Raw genomic sequence first — 22570 nt, 5'->3', positions numbered from 1 at the left:
ACAGTAAATCTGCTGTACTGAATCCTCAGGTGAGCAGACTCTAGCACGGACATGCTTTTCAGTTAACATTAACACTTAAAAGATCTGTTAAAGACTATGATGAAAACAAGAATAAATAACTGCTTTAAGGAATAATTCTAACTAAGAAGGAGCCCAAGAAAACATGGAAAAGCCTAAACCTGGGGCAGTACTAAAATAAAATAACACAAAAATAAAAACACACAAAATGTCTATAAGGACCCAACAGTTATTTTAAGCAGAATAGTTACATTAAACTTGAGTTGAAATAAGTTTTTTAGTAAAACCAATCTGGCAACATATGTTGGTCTTCACTAGGTCTCAAATTAGTATTGAGAGTCGGTGCTTAACTGTGCAATACATCTAAAAAGTCCCACTTTTTATAACTTATACCTATACGGGTATTTAAAATGAGGCCATCATGCATTCCACTAACAAACCCATCTGTCCCCTGAATTTTTTGCTGATATTATTCCCATATGAACATAGTAGGTAAACATTTGCTGGATGAAATGTAAGCCTTCATTGTTTTTGTGTACATAGGTTGAACATGTTGGTAGTGGATCTTCAGCTGGGAAGTTTGCTGCCTTCTGAAAAGAATAATCTTAATCTATGCAAACCTGGGAAGACAAAAAATCGTAGTTTGGTGATCTAACAAAAAAAAAAATGGGTTGTAGCAGTAGAAAGAGCAACAACGGTGAATATAATAGTGGAAGAAAAAGCCTGGAAATGAATGAGATTATATTCTAGGGTATTATAGAAATGCTTACATTTTCATACTAATGGCGATAGGCGGATTTTTAAATAAACAACCTCTTAAAGGTGACTTCTTGTTTCTGTGGTTTTCGATATCTTTTTAAAATGTTTGGGAATGTGTAAAAATATCAAACAAGAGAAGTTTATAGTGTCATATTTAGTGTTGAAGCTGCTATATTGTTTTTAACAACAAAAATATCTGCCACTACTGTGGTAACTGTTACACTGCTGCATGATGAATAGGTCCTAACAGCAAGAACAATATTCAGCCAAATACCTGATTGGTGCAGAAATGTCTTTGAACTGATTCCAGCAGATTACCGGAACATTTTAGGTTCAGTCACAGACTAAACTGTCTTTCCTGTCAAAGCAAAAACAGCAAATCTCTACATTCCTTGGTTTCATCTATGATGATGTCTTTCTTTATCCCTCAAGATTCAAGTTTTACCCCCTTCTTTAGTATCTTTGCCTGTGTTTGTGTATTTCTGTCTCACAGCTCCCTGTGGAACTAGCACAATCCCAGATTACATATAAATATTCCCTACTTATTCATATTTGTGTGTTTGTGTGCAGCCTCGTATCGACCTATTGTTCCTTTTACACTCCATCCATGTTCCATGTAATCTGTTGCCCTGTTATTTCCTAGAGTTGATGACCTCTAAACCCTCGATTGCTTTAGCATTGAGCAATCAGGTTTCCAGGAAACACTAATTCAGATCCTGGAGATTCCGAACAGCTTTTTTATACTGCAACATCAAAGAACCTGACCTAATTGTCATTTCCAGTTAGTGCTAAGGAAGGAAAATAAAGCTGTCTGCCTCTGGGATTTCCCTTAAAATATGGAAATTAGGAAAAAAAGAGTTTCCTTGCTTCAGCTTCAAAAACCATTTCAAGACTCAATAAAGAAAATACGATTCCCTGAGTCATAAGGAACTATAATCATTTATATTAGAGACTTATTTCCAAACCCATCTGTGAAAACAGCTGCAGATTCAAATATTGGTACTTCGACTGTCCACCAAGGCTGCAATTCAGTTAGAGGTACTAAAGATAGTTCTACCCCAGGAACCTTGATGGGCATTGTTCCAAAAATACATAGATAAAAGCCAGCAGATAACATTAAAACTTGATTAAGAAAAATAAAATGGTAAAGCAGGGGTAACCAACTTCTTGCCCGGGGAACCAAGGGGCCCTAAAGAACATATGGGGTGCCCTCCACGTTTTGTGTAAACAGCAAACTCACCAGAAGGCTAAATCTTAAATTTGAATTTATTCTATTTTTTTATTTATAGAGATCTCAAAATGTCAAAACCTAAAAGAAAATGAAATATTAAAAGAAACATTAAAAATGTGTCTATTATGCATGAAGTTTAGGTGAACCCTGACTCCTCCAGTTCATAGGTCAGTTTTGGTTGCCCTTTCAATGACTCAGTACCCATGAAGCAGCCCTCAGCCTTAAAAAGGTTGGTGACCCCTGCGATAAAGACAGAAGTCTGATTCGAGCTTTTACACCGAACGGAAAGCCAGTCAAAAATATGCACTTTCAAAAACTTTTGCTCGCCTAACATGCAGCCAGAAATTTCAAGAGCAAACAGCAACTTGCATAGCAGGCGAAAGGCTCCACTACATGATTGAATCCACTGGTTGTCAGTTTCACCTAAACATGGCAGACCTTGATTTTACAGAGCAGGTAGAGTAGCTAGATTTACTTTGCAGAGTGGAATAAAGCTGCTTACATCCCTGCGTCCAACAGATCATCCAAAGATTCTACGAATTGGTTGAGTCCAGGAGTAACTGGATCACGGCTGCCTTCTGGGAAGCTTTAAGGTACAATGAGTATGTTCTTTTTCCGGGTGGATCATCCAAATAAGTGGTCCTCCTAATGGTCAATCATTCTGGTGATATGTTCACTTAAAGGTACACTATGCAACCGGTGTTGATTTTCCAGCGAGGCTCCCCCCAGAGGCCGAAAGTAAAAGTGCACTGTCGTAAATATGCACAGCTGTTCTCCTGGTTTCTCCGTCAAGCCAGGCGCGGTTGTTTTGAGCTTAGCAGCGAATGACTAATGCTGCGTTCACACTGGACGTAGCTGGCGCGACAGAAGCAGCGAGTTTACATGCAAAGTCAATGGTTGACGCGCGTCAAGGCGCAGCAAAAGGTCCCGCGGCGCGTTTTGAGCAGCAGGCGCAGCGCGTCTGAGCAGCTGAAGCAGCGCGTCGGGCGTCGGGCTACATCTGACGCAGGGAGAGAGATACAGCGCTGATGATCAGAGGCTATGATCACTCCTCTTAAACAGTTTATTGACGCCTAAATTAACTTAAAATGCAGAAATCTGCCGGCAGAATATGCAGTTTGGATTATTTAGATGAAAAACACCTACCAGCTGCCGCGGTGAACCGCGAGGAGGCAACCCGGCCAGAGGCTGCTGATGAAGGGATCCCTACTTTCGGCGCATCCCTGGTATGTGGGGGTCTGAGCGGCTCCGACAGAAAAAATATTGAAGGCAGGATAATAATCTGAATGAACTGACTGCACTGATTACGTTTTCAGGTGTATTTTCTCACTTAAACACATATTAAAACTACTTTATTCCCACTGATTACAGCAAATATAGCTGCAAGGCAGAGAAAGGATAGTGAAGCTCCGCCCAACGCGCGTCAGACACACTTTTGCACCACGCAGCCAGAGCAGCAAAGCTGCTTCAGCCGCGCGTCAGAACTAACTGGTACAAGCAGTAAAAATGAAGCAGCAGACGCGATTTTGCTGCTTTTGCTGCGTCCGGTGTGAAAGCAGCACTGCACAAAGATCGCCACTGTGCTAGCAACGAGCATGCTTTTAACTGGGGGCGTGTAGCAGTTCTCGCCGTAAAGCAAGACTGACTCTCACGAGACTTCTGAGCCTGTGGGTGCGGGTCGGTGCTCCTGCAGTTGCAAGTGCAGTATTTCCCCCACAGACCACCAGGGCGGCCGAGAATACCTTTGTTCAACCTGAAATGACTCATTTAATCATCCATAACGTTATGGAACACATTAATTAACTGAAAAATGTTGCATAGTGTGCCTTTAAGGCCGTCCAACATGCTCATTCACATTTTCACTTACCAGTGGTGAGTCTGACATAGTGGACAAATTGAAAATCTGCTTTTGGAACATAAGCTTGTATGAGTGATGCAAACAGCAACTTTTAAACAGAGCGTGTATGAGGAGAAATGGGCTTGTTAATGAACTTGCACGCGTTTAATAGGCGTTCCCTCTAGGGAGCGGGTACAGGGTTGTGCATGTGCATTTCTTTTAATAAGTGTTAAATGTCTTTTCAAAAATTTGCAAAAATCCTTCACTATACCTCTAATGTAAGGTGGGACGGCGTTCAAACTCCAGCAGAAGGAAGCACCAGACCCGGTACGAGGTGGCCGGCCTTACCCCTCTTTGGAGCTAAAGACCCGCAGCGAGAGCAGACCATTGGGCAGTGAGAGCGACAGAACGGGGAAGTGATAACAGCTGACCGAGGGTAGCTCTAGAGGCTAACAGTGGGAGATTGAAGGAGGACATAGTGGATCAGAGGAATTCACTGGGCAGAGAACACCAAAGGAGGGAAAGGCATCGACGGCTGATCAATGTCTGCTCTGGAGCTTAGGGAGGATGACGACTGATAAAGGATTTAATAGTCCTTCCACGGTAGAAATAATGCTGTTTTAATGGTCTTCTACTAACCTTTTAAGAAAATTCATACATGTTTTTTTTTCCCTTTGTGGCCAAAGCCTGTACAAAAAGCAATTATTTGTTTCCTCACTCAGAGAAAAAAAGAAGTCAAAACTCAGTACAGAATCAACTCCATAGATATCAATCCATTTAAGACGCTCTCTCTCTAATGTGGGTTTGTGTGTATGTGCTCATGTCAGCTGCACACAGTTCAGATTGGTCTCTGCGTTGTGGTCCATACTGTAAATCCCAACACTGCATGTGAGATCCGGTAAGATTACCCTCACAGAATGTTACAGAAAACCCCCTGAGTGCTCAGATTAATGGAAAACAGTGCGTGCCTGAAAGGGTCTAAATAAACCGGCAGAGTTTGGACCGTTTTCCTGCTTTCTCTCTCCCTCGCTTTCCCCGTGAGAACGGCTTATCCATCTGCCAAGATCCTCATACTTAGCAAGCGCAAAACTATCACCAAAACATTCCTGATGTGTAATTTTAACATTGGTCATCTCATCCTGTATCTTGGTATTTGCAGTAGAATCTATAAATCTAACTGACAAGAAACAACTATGAGTTATAATAAATCTTAATGATAGATAGATAGATAGATAGATAGATAGATAGATAGATAGATAGATAGATAGATAGATAGATAGATAGATAGATAGATAGATAGATAGATAGATAGATAGATAGATAGATAGATAGATAGATAGATAGATAGATAGATAGATAGATAGATAGATAGATAGATAGATAGATAGATAGATAGATAGATAGATAGATAGATAGATAGATAGATAGATAGATAGATAGATAGATAGATAGATAGATAGATAGATAGATAGATAGATAGATAGATAGATAGATAGATAGATAGATAGATAGATAGATAGATAGATAGATACAACAATTTATTCGGAAACGTTTGAGCCAATAATTGTGAAGAGTACTCAGATGCAGAGAGAAAAACTGGCATCAGTCTACCAAATTTCCTTTCAGGATTTCTCATTTTCTTCTCGACATGTCGCTGCTTTCATGTCTAATTTTATGTGCGGCCCTTTGCCTCCAGACCGTCCCACAGGAATCATTTAGAGGCATTTTGTAAATGTGTTCCTCTCATGATTTGGTGACCACAAACCTTTGTGGGTAACAGGGAGAGCAATACGTCTTGCATGTGTCAGAGCTATCCAAAAGCAAAAAAAATAAAAAGAGAGAGATAGACGAGGAGAAAAGAAAGAATGAGCATCATTAGGAGACACAGAGCTGCAGCATGCATGAGTCATTCATGTTCAAATGTGTATTTTCTCAAGTCAGTTGGCAAATATAAGCACTTGGGCTGGCATGCCGGCTGTACCCTACTGGCTGCCAGCTGTCACTCAGGAAGAAGACGAGATGGAGGATTGAGAAGGAGTGGGGGGGGGGCAGATAAAGGGGGTGGTGATGATGTGGGGACACGAGCCCCGGGGCTTTCTTTCTCTCTTGTTCCTCATTTGTCTCTCAGATGATAACAAAAAACATGGCAGCTCAAAAGAAAAGAGGTCGACATCAGAGAGGAAAGAGAACAGAAGAGAAGGAAAGGGAGGATGAGGGAAGCATGGGAGAAAAAGAGGACATTTTTCAACTTGATGGCAAAGGATGCAGGCCACAGCATTAAGATCCGAATGCACTATCCAGAGAGAGCAAAGCTGAGGGTTCCCCTCATCATTAACCAGTGATATTTTATGCAAACGTCCAATTGCTTTGTTTGCAGAGGGCCGCACGTTTTGCTCACAGCCTCTTGCAGTATTTATTACAGCTCTCTTCTGACTAATTAGGATAGTCTGGGGGAAAATAAAACTGCTCGGCAAAATAAAGAAGCTCCTCATGAGTAACAAGAACTGTTTTTTTTTAACCTGATCAAAAAACAGGCATCCTTTGAGTCCAGATTCTATTCTTTTTTCTTTTTTTTTTCGTTCCCTCTCTTTCTCAGACTGACAATGACAGGCAAGTTTCAAAAAAGCAATGAAAGAACAAATTCATCAGTGCAAGTGAAAGGAGGAGACGTGAGAGGTCTGCATTAGGCCAACACACGCAGGCAGCACGAAGAGTCAAACACGGCAGCAAACTTGGTGTAGTGTACCTGTTATAACAGCCCTACAACCCAACTACTGCAGCTGGAAAAAAACAAAAGAAAATATCTTCGAGAAAACAGTTTCCTGCAAAAACATGACAAATGAGGGTTGTTGTAAGGTAGCGATGGCGCCTGCTGGACTAACAGCACACCATACAGAATCCGATGTCATGACTCCAGCGTCCAACTTTTACAGCATCAATCAACCTGCAGCAACAGAGCTGCACACAGAGCATTTCAAAGTAGCTGCTCTGAGAGAAGTGTGAGCAGCAGGTGTGTGGAGTTTATTTGGAAATACATCATACAGGCAACAAACCGTACATTGAATTTGACACGATGAAACTTGATATGTTGTATTTCACTGCAGAATGTTTATTGATTAATAGCAGTGCATGTTGGACATGTACAAGAAAAACAGCTCATGTTCCACTTTACAGGAACTATAAATATTTTAGATATTCAGCTTTATTGTTGATTTTTTCCGTGTTTGTTTGCAGCAGAAATCATGTAAAGGTTAATTACTTACTGTGGCTTAAACTAGCATTTAAGCTGAGTTTTTTTTTTTTCATTCCTTCTAATTTTAATGCATTAAGACTTTATATTAAGCACCAATATTTCACCATTATTATGTGCTCCTTATACACATTTTGTTCATTTTAAATCACACAAAGCTGCACTGGCATCTCTTAAAGAAGAGGGTAAAATCGTGCAGGTGTACTATTTACTTCTTCTACTATAATTAATAATCTCAAGATTTAATATTGACAGTTCATTACATCAAGTTGAGTATATTTTTTATTTTCAAAAGTCACCAAACTGTGAGGCTTTGTGACATCACAGAGGAGGAGCTGTTACTCTTTCTCACTGGCTTGACGGCCTGCACAAAAATCCGCTTTGATTGATTTATTGTATCTGGTTGCTTTCTGGTCATAGGTACAAATCTTAGAGCAGGGAGGTCCTTTCTAGAAAATCATGCAGAAAGCTTTTATCCAGTGAAGAAATTTGACATGAATACTTTAACCCAGGCTGCTCACCGTGATAACCCGCAGTTTTAATCACAAGGTTGTTTTATTAAAAGCTCTTCTGAGGGGTCCTATTTGTAGTTTTTCTCATCTTAATTCCTAGGTAGTGCCTAAACCTAACAGCTCCATTTTTCCCCCTACTTGAAGTACTTCTGGCTCAGTGGCTGGTATTTGGGCTTTAACCATATAAACCCTCTCCATTGTATTTATTATTTATTTGACTATAAAACAGCCGATCTGTGATTTTTCTCCACTGTGCCTCTTTGCTGTCATGCGAGGTGCCTTGAGGAAAAGATTTGGCTATAGTTAACTGTTCTTTAACTGAGGTTTGTTGGTGAGTGCGCTTTTGTTAGTCTCAGAGAGACTGGCATTTTTCACAGGTTGGTGCTGCTGCCTTTGATTACAATGGCCTTTAGGAAAATGTTGCAGCATGGCATCTCATACTCCATGTCTGTCGCAGCAAATCCATATTACAGTAGCTCCAAACACCACATGATTTTTCTTGGGAACAAACGTCCCACTCTTACCAGCAGCCATGATGTCACTTATCATACTGCAATGTTAAAGTAACACTATGGAGACAAAAATGCGTTATTACACAAAACTCAATTCACCTATTTTTTAAATTGCCCGCAAAAAAAAAAAAAAATGCAAATGGATTCAGTCTATTGATTTTTTTTATCAAAAAAATTAGATGGCCTATCTTACCCCAAAACCTCAGCCAGTTTATTTTTTCGGGCAGCAATCCCCCGCAGCCAGAGAGGGGCTGAAGTATCCAAAGAAGAAATAAGTGGTTCCAAACAAGTTTTGGCTTCTACCTGTTGACTCTCAGACATTCTCATTCTGTTTTATTCATTTATAGCTACCAAAATCTCCTCATATTCATAGATCAAAGCATTGAAATAATCTCTTGATTACTGAGAATTTAAACTGACATTTAGCATCTTTTAGGGTTAGTAAATCTCCTTTAGAAAAGTCCTAACATTAGTGCTACTAGTAATGATTATTCTACTATTTGATTAATCTTCTGATTACTTTATTATCAGATAACAGAAGTTTTTTTTTTTTTTTTTTTTACAGAATTTTAACCAGGTGAAAATAAAATCAATATGAGGAGTTCTGCAAAGAAGGTTTTTATTGTCTCAAATCCAAAATTCTTATATATGTTAAACAGTTTTAGATTAATTTTAGCTTTTAGACTTTTTCTCTTTTACCAAATTGCTGGGTTTTGGGTCTGTATAACCAATAAATTATTTATTAATTAATAAATTATTTGACAAGCATTTCGATAATCGATCAATCATGAATAGTCAATTTCAGCCATACATACAGTAAAAAAAAACATCTTCCTTTAGTGGACAATTTTGAAACACATTAGTAATGTTTGAGACTGAAAAGTTAAAACACCTTGGTCAATTGAGTTGTGGACATTAAAGCTGTTTAATATGCCCAACAGTTTGCCAAAGTACAGATGAAACAGATGATGCAGCCTGAGGCCATTTATAAGACGCTGAATTCTTGTGGCATAACAGATGATCAAACACCACTCGCTGAAGCCTGCAGGATTTATTTGCTTTAATGTCAACAAATACCGTTGTTTTTAGCTACAAAAAGCCTCCTCCATCTTTCATTTAATTCACAACCTTAGCATTTTTGAAACACAACGGCATCAGCAAGTGCTGGCTTTTTGTTTTAAGCACTAAAGGTCAGAGCGTTTTAAATGCCTCTGTTTTTAAACAAACTGATTTTGTGAAAAATTGGCTGGGAAGTATTAGTCAGTATGAGCTTCATCTTCTATATATTAAATTCTAATTTAACTAGGCCTCACATTTTGTACACGTTTAAATGATGCATTTAATTCAAGGCTGAGGGACTAGAATATCTGAGTGGTATTGTAAGAACACAACGAGTACTCTGCGGCTGTGATGTATATCCTGTGTAATGAGGCTGACATTGTTAAAAAAAGAATTTGCCTAATTCATTTTTATAACTGCGTTCTCTGTTATCCATGTTTTACGATATATTGTTCCATCGTAGCCTCAGCCTGTTACTGAAATGAAAATGGAAGGAATATTTAAAGAGTTTCAGTCGCCGAACATAGCATCTTTTATAAGCAAGAAAATATAACTGCTGAAAGCTACAAAAAACGCTTTCAAAACACAAATATTGTGACTTTATTCCAACTTAATATGCTCTCAGAAGTGGCTTTTATGTCTGTTAATGTACCTAAGTTTAACATTCAAATGAGGGATTTGGGGATATTGTACCTACATTAAAGGCCCCAATTGTTCACCATCAGACATCTTCTTAAGACTGGATGTCCTAACAGAGCTCCAACCTTTACCTTCTACTCAACTACTGTAGTCCTTTTTATGTGAACTATCATGGCATTAACTCTCTAAACAAACAAGCCATTGTCCAGGCATATATTTTCCTGTTTGACTTAATATTCAAATATTTAACCTTGTTTCAAACAATTAGCATATAAACATTTCCATTAAGGGCATTGCATTTTAAAGCTTCAATTACTAGTATTTATTAGTTACCTGATCAAAATGTTTTAAGTTAAGGATTTATTAGAGGTGTTTTTCTAATTGTCACAGTGCATACATAATTGCAGGCTAACAGAGCTATTTTTTTACTTTCTGCAATGCTAAGCATTTTGAATTCCAGAATGGGTTGTTTTTTTCTTTAGATCATTCAATCATTATTTACGTATTCATCCACTGAATTATATCATTCAGTTCACTTTATTCTAAAGGTATTTTCAGACATTCTTCTATGCCTTCTATATAAACAGACTGATGGATTCCTGACTCCATTCTGGATTTTCCTTCGACACCTCTTCCTGGCTCTGTCTCCTGAGCACGTCCTTGACTCTTGCTTTGGCTTTGCCCTCTGGATTATCCTGCCTTCCTTCATCTACTCGGTTCTGATCTCCAGCCTGTTCTCAGACCTCCGGTATTTCAGCGTCTGGGACTCTCTGGGAGGCCGCATGTTGTTGGCAGCTGACCGGCTGGAACAAACCTCATACTCTGGGCACGGACTGAACTATAAGACCAGGTTAGTGACTCACAGGTTCAATTTCATCATCCTCCAGATAGACATGGTCACTAACCTGTGTTCTCTTCCTGCAGAGGTTCCTGCCTTGGACCCCGATGCCGTTCTCTACAGTTCCGTCTTAGATAAACATTTTGTGAAACCTAACTGTCTCTCTGCCTCAAAAACAGAGTCCTCTTGTTCTGAGCCTAACAATATTTTGCATTAAGGATGCAATCTTTATGTCACTGTGCGTTATTTTTTGTTTTGTTTTTTTCTGTGAGCCTTTTTATTTTAGCAATATCTGGCCTAAATCCATCTTAGATATCCCATCTATGGGTTGAAATTGGACAACAACCTGAATTTTCCTGTGTTAAAATTATAAATTTCTTTGTAGATTGTTATATGTAATACCACCATGTTTATGTTATAATGGGGTGTTTGGTTTAACTTGGAACTGGCAGTTGGAATGCTTTTATCTTCAGTTTACCACTTGTATTCTCTTGTGTTATTATGACCACTACAGACAACATATCAATGACAAGAAACAGCTATATGAGGTATTCTGACTTCCAAATACAACTGGAACAAATCATAAAGTCATCACAGTCAGGAACTTGCTAATGTGGCGAATCAGCTCATCCCCACACTTGGCCCTCTCTGGTTCTGGTTTTACATTGGTTTTATTGTTTACATTTAATCTCATCCGTTTAAGATTTAGGTCATTGCTAACTTGTTAAAGGCTAACTGCTATAGCCTAAGCAAAAAAAAAGATACATTTTTACATTTTTACTTTTACAGTAGCTAACCAGTTGTCCTTTCAAACATGTTCAGTAAATGCCTTTAACATTGGTATTTAAATAAAAAAAATTCAAATTGAAGCCAAACCCTTTAAAGGAAACGTGAGAGTTTAAGAGGAAAAAGGGCCCTTTTAGGAGGAAGTTTTGTTCAGAATACCACAATACAACAAGAGTCGTCACTTCAGCATTCGACTTATATACTTCATAAGTTGTAAGTAACTTCACTTTTGATTAATGTAATAGTGGCTTAAAGGTATAGAGGAGAATTGTCGCGACTTGAAAAGATCTGCTCTCTACACTTAAAAAAAACAAAATGCACATGCACAACCCTGTACCCAATCCCATGAGGGAACGCCTATAAAACATGTGCGAGATCATGCATGAGCCCATTTCTCCACGTGCACGCTCTGTTTAAAAGTTGCTTTTTGCACCATTCATACAAGCTAGCTTTCCAAAAGATTTTCAAAAAAGGTTAGCAATTTTTCCAATACGTCAGACAAACGCCAGCAACTGAAAATGGAGACGAGCACGTAGGATGGCCTTACGTAAAAACATATCACCAGAATGATTGACAATTAGGATGACCAATTATTTAGATGATCCACCCCGAAAATTAACATCTTCCACTATACCATAAATATAAAGAAAATATAAGAGCAGGTTTCCTTGAATGGCAAGTGTTTTTTGCATTATTATGAGCTGAAAAACATATGCAATTACAAAAAAATTGTGAAGAAAAACATTTCTGTTGGTAAATATAAATACTAATTAATAAACAATATAGTTTTGAGTATGTCTTTCCATAGGGTTCTGGAACGTAGAGCTCTTAGAAAATGCTCCTTATATGGTGGTCACAGTTTTGGTTGAAACCAAAATAGCCGTTTTTTCTTTATATATATATATAAATTGTGATCCTCTGCAATCCTTCCTCAGAGCCTTTACTGAGATGTATTCCAGCTAACCCCTGGTGTATGAGTAACAAAGCTTGGAAATGGAGGCCTAAATTGAATGATGTGCCACCCTGCTCCAATGTCACCATCGATCTTTACAAACAGCTGCCTTGGCCATTTCAGATGGAGAAAATTGTATCTGCCAACAATATATGGAACAGAAACAGAATGTGCCTTTTTGTCAATTAACTAAGGTGGATAGATTTACATTTGTCGGTTTTTTTAGACAGTTTAGAAAAACTAATTATCGGGAGATTAATACAAAAACACATTACTTTCAGATATTTATGTTAAGCTGGATATTTATTGCTCCCTGCTGATTTCTAAGGCCTCGTTACTAAATAATAGCCAGGGTATTTCGCTGCTACATAAGAATCAGCAACAATTACAGAACAACTGGACATGTTTTCATCTCCCTTCAGATTTTATTTGCCTTGGATGTATTTCAGTTTGAGAAGCATGTGCTGATCCTGTCATTCCCATCCTGCCAGATAAACAGCACTCATAAAACCCGGGCTTCTGCCGCACAGGGTGGTGCGAAGTTTACAATAAATGTCTGGATAAATCCACAAAAGACAGTGTTGCCAACTCTCCTCCAATGAAATACGCTAATGGCTGCTCGAGAAGTCACACAAAGAAGCTGAGGCGACGCCCTAATTTAAATGTAGATTAGGTTAATGGCTATTTATCAGTAGAACTAAAGGATTTACAGCAAGACTACAGGGAAATGAATTTTGTGACTGGAAATGGAATAAAACTCTGCTCTGTCTGTAAAACTTTTTCTTAAGCCATCTTACAAGAAACGGATTGGAGGATTTTCAAGATTTAAGCAACAGTTTAATGTGGTGATTATGCTGCAAATGTTCAATTAATTAATTTCAAGCCATACCCACAGATAGGATCTCAGTGATTTAGTTCAGCTCTGTAGCACCGACAAAGGCTACAAAGTTCCAGGAATTCCTCCATCACCTTTCTCTCCCTTCCTCCTCTTCCAAATGCCATCAATGGAAAAGTCAGGGACTATGTTTCTGCTGGTTTTATCCTGACAGCAAAAATAAACTTTCAAACAAAACGTTAAAACTAAATAACCAGAAGATCAATCAGCTTAAGATCACTTAATTAACTTGCATCCCTAGTTGGAACAGAATCATCACGCTGGAGATGCAGGAACAGAAATGGGAAATGATCCAAACAGAGTCTGGTACAATATCATTTAACACTGTTTAATACCGACAACGATGCATACTGCACTTTATCTGCTTCTGTTTAACTATAAATTCAACAAGCTCACCTCATTACCTCCAGAGTGGCCATTGAGCCATGCTTCATGGCGGAGAAGCTTCAAAAACAAAAAATAACTAATGTGCTAGAAAGGCAAGGATGGGATGACAGAAAGTACAGGGCATTAAGCAAGACATAACATGATAGAAAAGTTCGTGATCGGAATGATTGATATGGTTGATTCGGAGAGTTAATGCACTTCATAGAGCCAACTTTAACAATAGCAATCCTTTAACAGCAGCTATAACCACCTGTTTAGAAACAACTGATAGATTGCCCTGAAAATAAAGACTATGTCACCTATGTCACAGTTATCATCCACTTCATGAACATCAAGTGGAAAGGAAAGTCTAACAGTATGTAAAAGCAAAATACCACCTTAAAATTATTGGTTTACGTCGTGTTTCAAGGGAGAATATAAGTTTTTAGCATATATTACCCTAATCTAGTTTAATAATGTGTGAAGATACAATGTTTTGTTAATTCAGGCAGTATTTAATATAATACAATGTTTTGTTAATTCAGGCAGTATTTAATATATCAAGCACATTTCTTTATTCAGCATAGTGTGAAACAAATGTACCATATTTTGAAAAGACATTCTTGATAAAAGAGAGAACTTAATTAGAATAGAGATCAACCAACTTTAGATGAACTTGTTATTAATAACTTGCATTGCTAATTAAAATACTTTAGAATTTCATAATTTTTGACGTTATACTTTCTGTGGTACTTTTTCAAAAACTTTGTATTTCACTGTGTTCTGTTTCTGGCCCTATATCATTTGCTTTATGTGCTTCTTTGACACCATGTTTCGTCATAACACATTTGATATGCAGCATTTAGCAACTAAACCACACCAGTACGTCCAGTGGTGCACCAGTATTTCCTCTAACACTGAACTGCTTGAAATATACATCAGTTCTCTAATAGTTTTCTTTATCCACATGAGGACTTAACAAAGGTATCGCTGACCCCGGTAAACCATAATTTAATTTCCTCCAACATTTTGATTTGATTTCTACTTCCCTCATTGAAACTTCCCCACAGCTTTCATTTACAGGTAGCCTCAAACGTAAAGGACTTTCTAATTTTTATGTTAAAAAATTTTTTTATCTTTAAATGTTATTATACTTTTTTATTCTTGTGTTGTAATACCATATTGTTGTGCTTTTCATATATTTTGCAACCATGTTGCTGAACCTATTACAGCAGGACTTACTAATTTTGCAATAAAATATCCAAATCAGTCTGTAAATAGACCATTTAATGCTGAATTAATCAGTTTCAATACTGGTTTTCTGTCTAGCTTGAGTCTTTTTTCATGGGTTTCCACTTGCTGCCCAGCACATACACTGCAAGTCATCAATTTTTCACCTCCTGTAGCAACAATGGATGCTGGGAAGGCTGTCATTCCTCTAATGACTGTGCTGTCATGATTATAATGGTGATGCTGTTGCGTTTTATAGACAGGAAGTCCACACAGTCCCCATGTGAGCAGAAAGCACTGACATTCGGAGCTGCTAGCAGCCAGTCGCTGAGCTCAAACAGCGTCACTTTCATCCAATTCTGTGAGGCTGCTCTGCAGCAACACAGAGCAGGATGTGATTGGAAAAACAAAGCAGCGCTAAATGAGGTCTGGAGCTGTGATGTCGTAGATATGAATCCAACAGATCTTGCTTGATCTTGCTTTCTTGATTTATCATCTGCTTGCCGCAATACCTAGCATGCATTATCTCACTGGTATCTTCTGATGTGACTTTTGTGTGACGTGTTGGAGATAATATGTCAGAGATCAGGATGAAATGATCTGCTCATCAGTCAATAACATCGATACGTCAAATGCCAGCCAGTAATGCTACCTCGCTTTCACAGTCGACTAAAACGAGCACTTATGATTTAAGACAAGCTTATCACTGGCAGCAACAACGCGGGCCTCTGATCTGCTACAGGTTGCCAAGTGAGGTACTCTTACAGCGCTGGTCATTACTGAAAGTAAGCCTGAAAGCCAAATGCAATTATAAACGGCTCCCTACACATTACCCTTCTTATTGCATAAGCTTCAGACCAAAAAACATTATGTGCTTGCCAGTACACACTGTTTCTACAATTTTTCTTTATCAGCATAAAAGTGATTAAAAAAGCACCTCTGTGTAGCATTCTTGAAAGCCGTTTGTAGCTGGAGCTACCGGGTGAACATAAAAAACATCAAGAGTATTTCTTAAACCCAAATTATGTTTATTTTATTGAGACACAAGTCTAGTTTTAAGCAAATATTGAGCCAAGTGGTTGTGAGCCAGCTTGTTAAATTAAAGAATCAACAAGAAGCAGGCTCATCATTCTTCAGAGTTTTAACCTTCCTACCTTAGACTTTACTGAAGCTCCTTATTTTACAAGATCATATAAAAGATACAAAGATTTTAAAATGATGCAACAGAAAAAACACAGCATTGTAACTTACACTTAGTATAGGATTCACTTTTTATGAGGTTTTGACTTTGAAATAGCTTTTACTTAATCTGTTTTATTTTGTGAAATAATTATTGAAGGAGGGGTTGTGTTTAAACTAACCTGCCACTCACATGATGGTGGTGCAGACCTGCAATCCTGACGCTAGTGTTCTTTTGTTGCTGTGTCCCTTTGTCCTGAAAGGCAGGTCTCATAGGTGGGAGGGACACCCAAATAGTGCATGTTCAAGACACAGTTTAGAAAACTGGGTTTTGCTGTTCATTTGGTGTTAACAACTATTGGCAATATCAGCCTATTAGGAAGTATTTCTTTCAATCTTGCATATTCAAACGCAAAAAACAATGCTCACAAATCAAACTTTTTTGCTATAAATATTTCACTGATTTATGAAAAAACAACAGACCTGCAAATCATCAGCCAATTATACAATTACACTACTTAACCTTGCGACAGCACTACAGTATTTTTACCATTAATTACCATTTTGTTGACCTTTTCTTTTTGAACATTCCACAAAGGTTTCTGTCACTTGCTGTCAGCATTTGCATCGCAGCTACTAAAAAATACATCAGGTGTTGGAATTAATGGCTGTTTGATTCAATACTCGTGTCCAGAAATATTAATTGCATGCAGTGGTAAAATGCATGATGCTTAAAATCTATTATAATTTATAATATAATGAATCACACTTAGAATTTGTTATTCCCTGCTTTGGGTTTTTTGTTCATTTGTGAAATCCGATTTCTGAGCAAGACCAATTTGTCATATTAAGTCAATATTAAGAAAGGTTAGGAGCTTATATTCATATGAATTTAAGGTTTTCTTACAATTGTGTTGAAACATTTTTATTGATTTGTGTACCAAATATCGCTTTATTTTGGATATCTGACCCAGAATACAATCCATCAGCCCTAACCTATTTTAGCAAAGCAGCCAAGGGTTGGATTGGCCCACATTCAATCCAGGACTGAATCAGCAAAATAGCCACTAAAATATTGTAGACAGTAAAACACAGAATAAGATAAAATTGCACAGGCAAACAAAAGTCTGTTCTCTTTCAATAAAATTGTTTCCCCACTCTTGCAGAGAGTGTTTTGCATTAACTGCGGATCAATTTAAGTCAACAAACATGAAAGGCAACACGTCACATCAAGACTCATACACCACAAAGACTCTGTCCATCACTCATTGAGCCTGCTCTATCTGCAAATGAACAAGAGAGCCTCGCCATTCAATAAGCATGTTAATATCTGAACATCTAATAGCACTAGAAGCGGCTGCATTGTGTTGCGGCTGCTCATGCATTTGCAAATCTCAATAGCTCGCATCTATTGATGTACAACGGAGAAATGCAAATCAGTTCAGCAACCCTCAGCAGCATCAGCAGAACAGCTAGAGCTCCTAGAAAGATTTTTTTCTCTGTATTTTCTTTGGAGGTGAGTGGAAGTCATATGACTGTGGAATGTAATCAGCGAGGCCATTCAATACTGCTGCCATGATTACTGCCAGACGGAGGCCTCGCTGCCAGCGAAGTCAGAGGGCAGCCCATCCAAGAATACCTCCTCCAGCATCCACAAGATGAATTCCTTTGGAGATGCCATCTGTTTGTCTATCGCCCAGGTCCTACGAGCACAGGTTAGATCAAGCTATTACAACAAGCCTTTCCTCATTCGTAACATATGAAGGAAAGGCGTTGATGATGATCAGTTTGATTGTTACTCTTCCACGTCTTTGTCCCAGTCTGGCTTTGTCAGGGGTGTTAATGATGCTGCAATTTAGGTTTTTCTACTGGGTAGGGCCACTGGAATTGATTTCGATCGGGGGATTCTGTGAAAATTATTTTTGTTTTTTGGGGCAAAAGACCTATAAACCTATAAGCCTATTAAAAATACAATAAATAAAAGTAGCAAATAGATTAGGATTCAATATTTTATTTTTGTATACACTTCAGTGCACGCAACCAGGGTCTGTAACACACAGACACCATTAATCACCTCAATCATTCATCAGTTCTCAGGTGAATATATGCGCTATTAATTAAACTTCACAATAAAAAGTTTTCAGTGGGTTTATGTCAATTTTTAAAAGCCGGCATTCACGAAGAAGTTGTCTTTCTTAAATTTATCTCTAGGTATGACTGTCTTCTGACTGCTTTCAAACAAACAAAACACAAAATATGATCAGTCTCTTCTACATAATGCATAAAACATTTCATTTCCAAAACGCGGTGCAGGAAAATTGAAAATGCATGTTGGCTGGAAGGGCTTGTCTAATCCAATCATGCTAGGTTGTTTTGCAGGTGCTGGGACTGTGCCCGCTGTTGCAACTGCCGCGGACATTCTCCTCACTCTGGCTGCTCTCCGTTGTCGTGGTTGCAGTATTAGTGTTCTTCTTCACTGGTGGTTGTTTTCCAAAAAAAAATCCGAAATGTGTTTCTGTGCCATATTTCCTCCTCGTTTCCGTTTCTCAATTCACTAGAACGCGAGTACGGCCTTGTGTCCTCACCAAGTACGTTCTTGAGAAGAACACTTCGATCTTGTGTTGATTAGGTCTCGAAATAATTTCATTGAAACAGACATTTCCCAAAATATTGATAAGAAATTTATAAAATGTGCAAAGTATTTTTTAAATATTTCTAAAAAATAATAAAAAAGTATCCCTCTCGCCACTAGGAGGGGCTGCAGCACCCCCAGAAAACCCACTTCCCACGTCTATGACACTGAAACTAAACTGAGCCATATTGATTCATGCAAAGGTCTCAATTTTTACTTGTTTCAGGTACATTTTATAACCACTTGGTATTTCACTCATCATTTAACTTGACGAAATGTGCCTTTATGAATTTATTACATGTAATCTATCTAATCCGGAGATATTTTGGATTTCTCATCCTTCTAATATGTCATCTTTATAAGATGTAGCAGGCTTAAAATGGGATGAAAACCCAAAAAAGGTCAAAATACAGGTTTTAAAGAGTTATGTATATAAAACAAATACGATTCATATTCTGTAAGCATATATATGGATAATTATCCTCATGATACTAAACAAAAATAAAATATTATTGTTGCATATTGGTTTAGTTTCTAGTTGGATGTTGTCCATGTAGTATGGTAGAAGTGAGTGGGGACTTATCTCCAACAGTCACTGGGCATGAGGTAAGCTGCAGCCTGGCCAGGTCACCAGTTAAACAACAGCACAGAAACACACAGGGTGGACCATGTACACACACACACACACTGATTGAAGGGACATATGACAGTACTATTGACCAAACATGTATTTGGAATGGGAGGAAGTCAGATTACCTATAGAGAGCCTTGGCATGCACAAGTAGAACATGCAGAGTCTATGAACAAAGACAAGTGCCGCTGAGCACAAAATGAAAAACAATAAGCATTGTCTTCATGGATAAATAGAAAAAGCTTTACTTCTTCTTTAACAAAATAGGACTTTTTCAATATAACAGAAATAAAAATGCTATTTATGATGAATGTGGTTTACCGGCTCTAATAACTAGCTGATATTACCTGGTTAATTACACCTGCAATCTGCACGTTGTGCCACAGGCAGCTGTTCAACAGACATGCTCCTCATATATCTTGTTGGCTGTGGTTTTAAAACAGTAATAAATACGGCCAACTGGCCACATGTTTGTTTTTTGTTTTGTTTTTTTATGAGGGGGAATGATTTTTAGCCTTCCTTTAGCCAGTGAACCTTTAGCCATCAGTTAACAACTGTTATATAAATGGTAAATTGTGTTTTTTCAAGCCATAGAGTCGGTGTGATTAAACTGCTTGTAGTTTTGAAGCTCTGACTTTCAAAAACCTCTGCAAAACAGAACCTATGCTTAGTTTAAGGATCCTTGGCAACACAGACATAGGAAGGAACAAAAAGGCAATGCAGAGGCAGAAGGTGGGAGGTGCAAATTGGTTAATTGAGCCAGTCCTTATCCAGATGCAATGTATTCATAAACAGAAGCACATGATAAAAAAGATAATAAGCGGTCAGTTTATTAGCAGCGTTATCATTTATCGCATTTTCTGCTTGGTCCAACCGGTAGAATATAATCCATCAGTTCACAGCAACTGCTTTCCCGATCCTCTGGAGCAAAATATTTCTCCAGCTAATGGTTACATTGGTACATCATGGTTTAAGTTAGCAATAGGCTGCATTGAGATTTCCACAGTAAACAACCTTGAATCTAAATACTCTCATGGTCCAGATTTGCTGCATGTTGTGTTGGTTTCAGCTGTTTTACAACCATAATGACTATTTAATGAGCATAAACGGTGGGGGTGTCATTGCAGGCATTATAAGCACAGTAAATCTGTACACAAGTCTTTATCAGATAAAGTTAATGGAAATCTAGCAGGGTGGGGCTTCTGAAACTTACCTTATCAAGTTCTTGATTAATCAACACCAGGGGACAATAGAGAGATAAAAGCCTCATTGAGGAGCTGCAGAGCCTCCACTGTATTGTTTTGCAGCAAAAGCAGAACTACAACTAGAAATACATTTAAATGATTGACCAGAGACATGAGACTGCAGGAGTACATTGGAAATATTTAACATGAAATCATTTGTTTTGATGTTTTTCCCCCCAAAAAAATCCAATCAGAGTTTAATCTCTAAATCTGTCACGCTGCCTTTCCTTTTGTTGGATTTTTCTTTCTTTTTTTCCTTCTTTTTTCTCATCTATGCTGGGCCTCTAAATGAGAACCCAGTGGTCAGATCAGACTGCCAGCTATTCACATGACAGCCGCATCCTCAATCATCTGCCTGGGCATTTTGAAGAGTCTAGTTCATTGTCTCACAGATGGACCTAATTGATTCTTCAAGCGTGCCGCGAATGTTGGTAGAGAAGCAAATAAATAATAATAATAATAATAATAAAGGAAAGATAATGAAACGGAGATAGTTGTGGTAAAGCAGTGAGATGCGCTGAGATCGGATGATGAAAACCAGTCCGGGCGCATCAATCAACGCTCACCTACCGGATGGTTTTGGAGCTGCCGCTCTTCCTCTTTCTTTCTATCAGTGTTTCTCTCTGCTGGATCAGACAAAGTCCCTGGATTTTCCTCCACAATCAGGTGCGAGCACCCTCTCGCCTTCGTTGTATTCCCATATGTGTCCGCCGCCGCAGCTGTGAAGGCTCCAGTGGATGAGTGACTGGATCCAGCCCCTTCCTTCCCTCCTTCCCTCTCTCTCCCTCTGTCTCCCTCCGCCTGATTATCTCCCCGCTGCGGCACTGGCTGCACCGTAGCCTAATACGGAGGAATCAAACCCGCCGAACTTGTTCTGGGGTCTGTGTTGGTAATTAGTCAGCGGACCCAGTCCCTGCTCCCTCACTCCTGCAGGCTGGGAGAAATGCGCTGTGGCTCCTATGCGCTATTTGCGCTGAATACATTGGCCCCGAAACTGGTTTTATTCTCTGAAAGAGAGAGAAAAAGAAAAAAGGTCTTTATTGTTTCAGCTGAGACTGATGAAGGATGAAGAGAAGGAAGAAAGGTCTATCTATCTATCTATCTATCTATCTATCTATCTATCTATCTATACTTATATTTATCTATCATCTATCTATATTTCTATCTCTATCTATATATCTATCTCTATCTACTTATATCTATCTACCTGTATCAATCTATATCTCTATCTATCTCTATCTATTTATCTATCTATCTCTATCTATCTAATTTCAATTCAGTTTATTTCCATAGCGACAATTCACAACAAAAATCATCTCAAGGCCCTTTACAGTTCAACCAGATCATACAGATTCAAAGTTTTCTATGTATCTATCTATCTATCTATCTATCTATCTATCTATCTATCTATCTATCTATCTATCTATCTATCTATCTATATGAAATACAATATATTAAAAAATTAACAAGTGGTGCATGTTTTACCATTGGCTTAGGAAATAAAATTTACTTTTTTAATCATCTCTATAACTAGACCTGTATAAACATGTATTTTGATATATTATATTAATGCTTTTATCTATTACAAGTCAAATATTAACCAGCAGTGGGAGCGCCCGCCCTATAAGACGCCACTCAAGCTTTCGACAGTTTCTTTGCCCATTACTTGGTGTCCATTTCTAATTCAAACGGGTCTGGATTTCCCACTGCGCAGTGTCAACATAATTTACCGTCTCATAAAGCAGTATATATCTATCTATATATTTGTATATATCTATGCTCTTGTTGTTGTCAGATTGCCTTGTGCACCTTTTCTCCAACTAAATCTGAAATATTTGCACCAGAAACAATGTGGCTTAAAAGGTTCTAATCTGTCTGTCAACAGATCAGTTATGAACCATCATTTCATGTTGGAACAGGCAGGTGATGTGAGATCTGGGAGTGACCGAACCACCTGGCTCCCTCAGATACTTAAAGGTGGCCAAATGTTTTACAAACCT

At 38.3% G+C, this 22570-nt stretch overlaps 1 protein-coding gene across 1 annotated transcript in view; it reads right to left on the bottom strand.

Annotated features, from left to right (window-relative positions):
• Positions 1 to 21504, bottom strand: part of flrt1a (fibronectin leucine rich transmembrane protein 1a) — a 91730-nt gene extending 70226 nt beyond the window's left edge. The window contains exon 1 of the mRNA XM_038292280.1: positions 21141 to 21504. The gene's annotated coding sequence lies outside the window, so the exon portion shown is untranslated. The remainder of the gene's footprint in view (positions 1 to 21140) is intronic.
• Between the last annotated feature and the right edge of the window lie 1066 nt (positions 21505 to 22570).

The sequence above is a fragment of the Cyprinodon tularosa genome, unplaced genomic scaffold (genome assembly GCF_016077235.1).
Source record: "Cyprinodon tularosa strain WSP-4 unplaced genomic scaffold, ASM1607723v1 ctg31, whole genome shotgun sequence".
Taxonomy (NCBI): Eukaryota; Metazoa; Chordata; class Actinopteri; order Cyprinodontiformes; family Cyprinodontidae; genus Cyprinodon; species Cyprinodon tularosa.
Note: the sequence above shows the minus strand (reverse complement) of the source record. Positions and strands in the feature narration are given on the sequence as shown.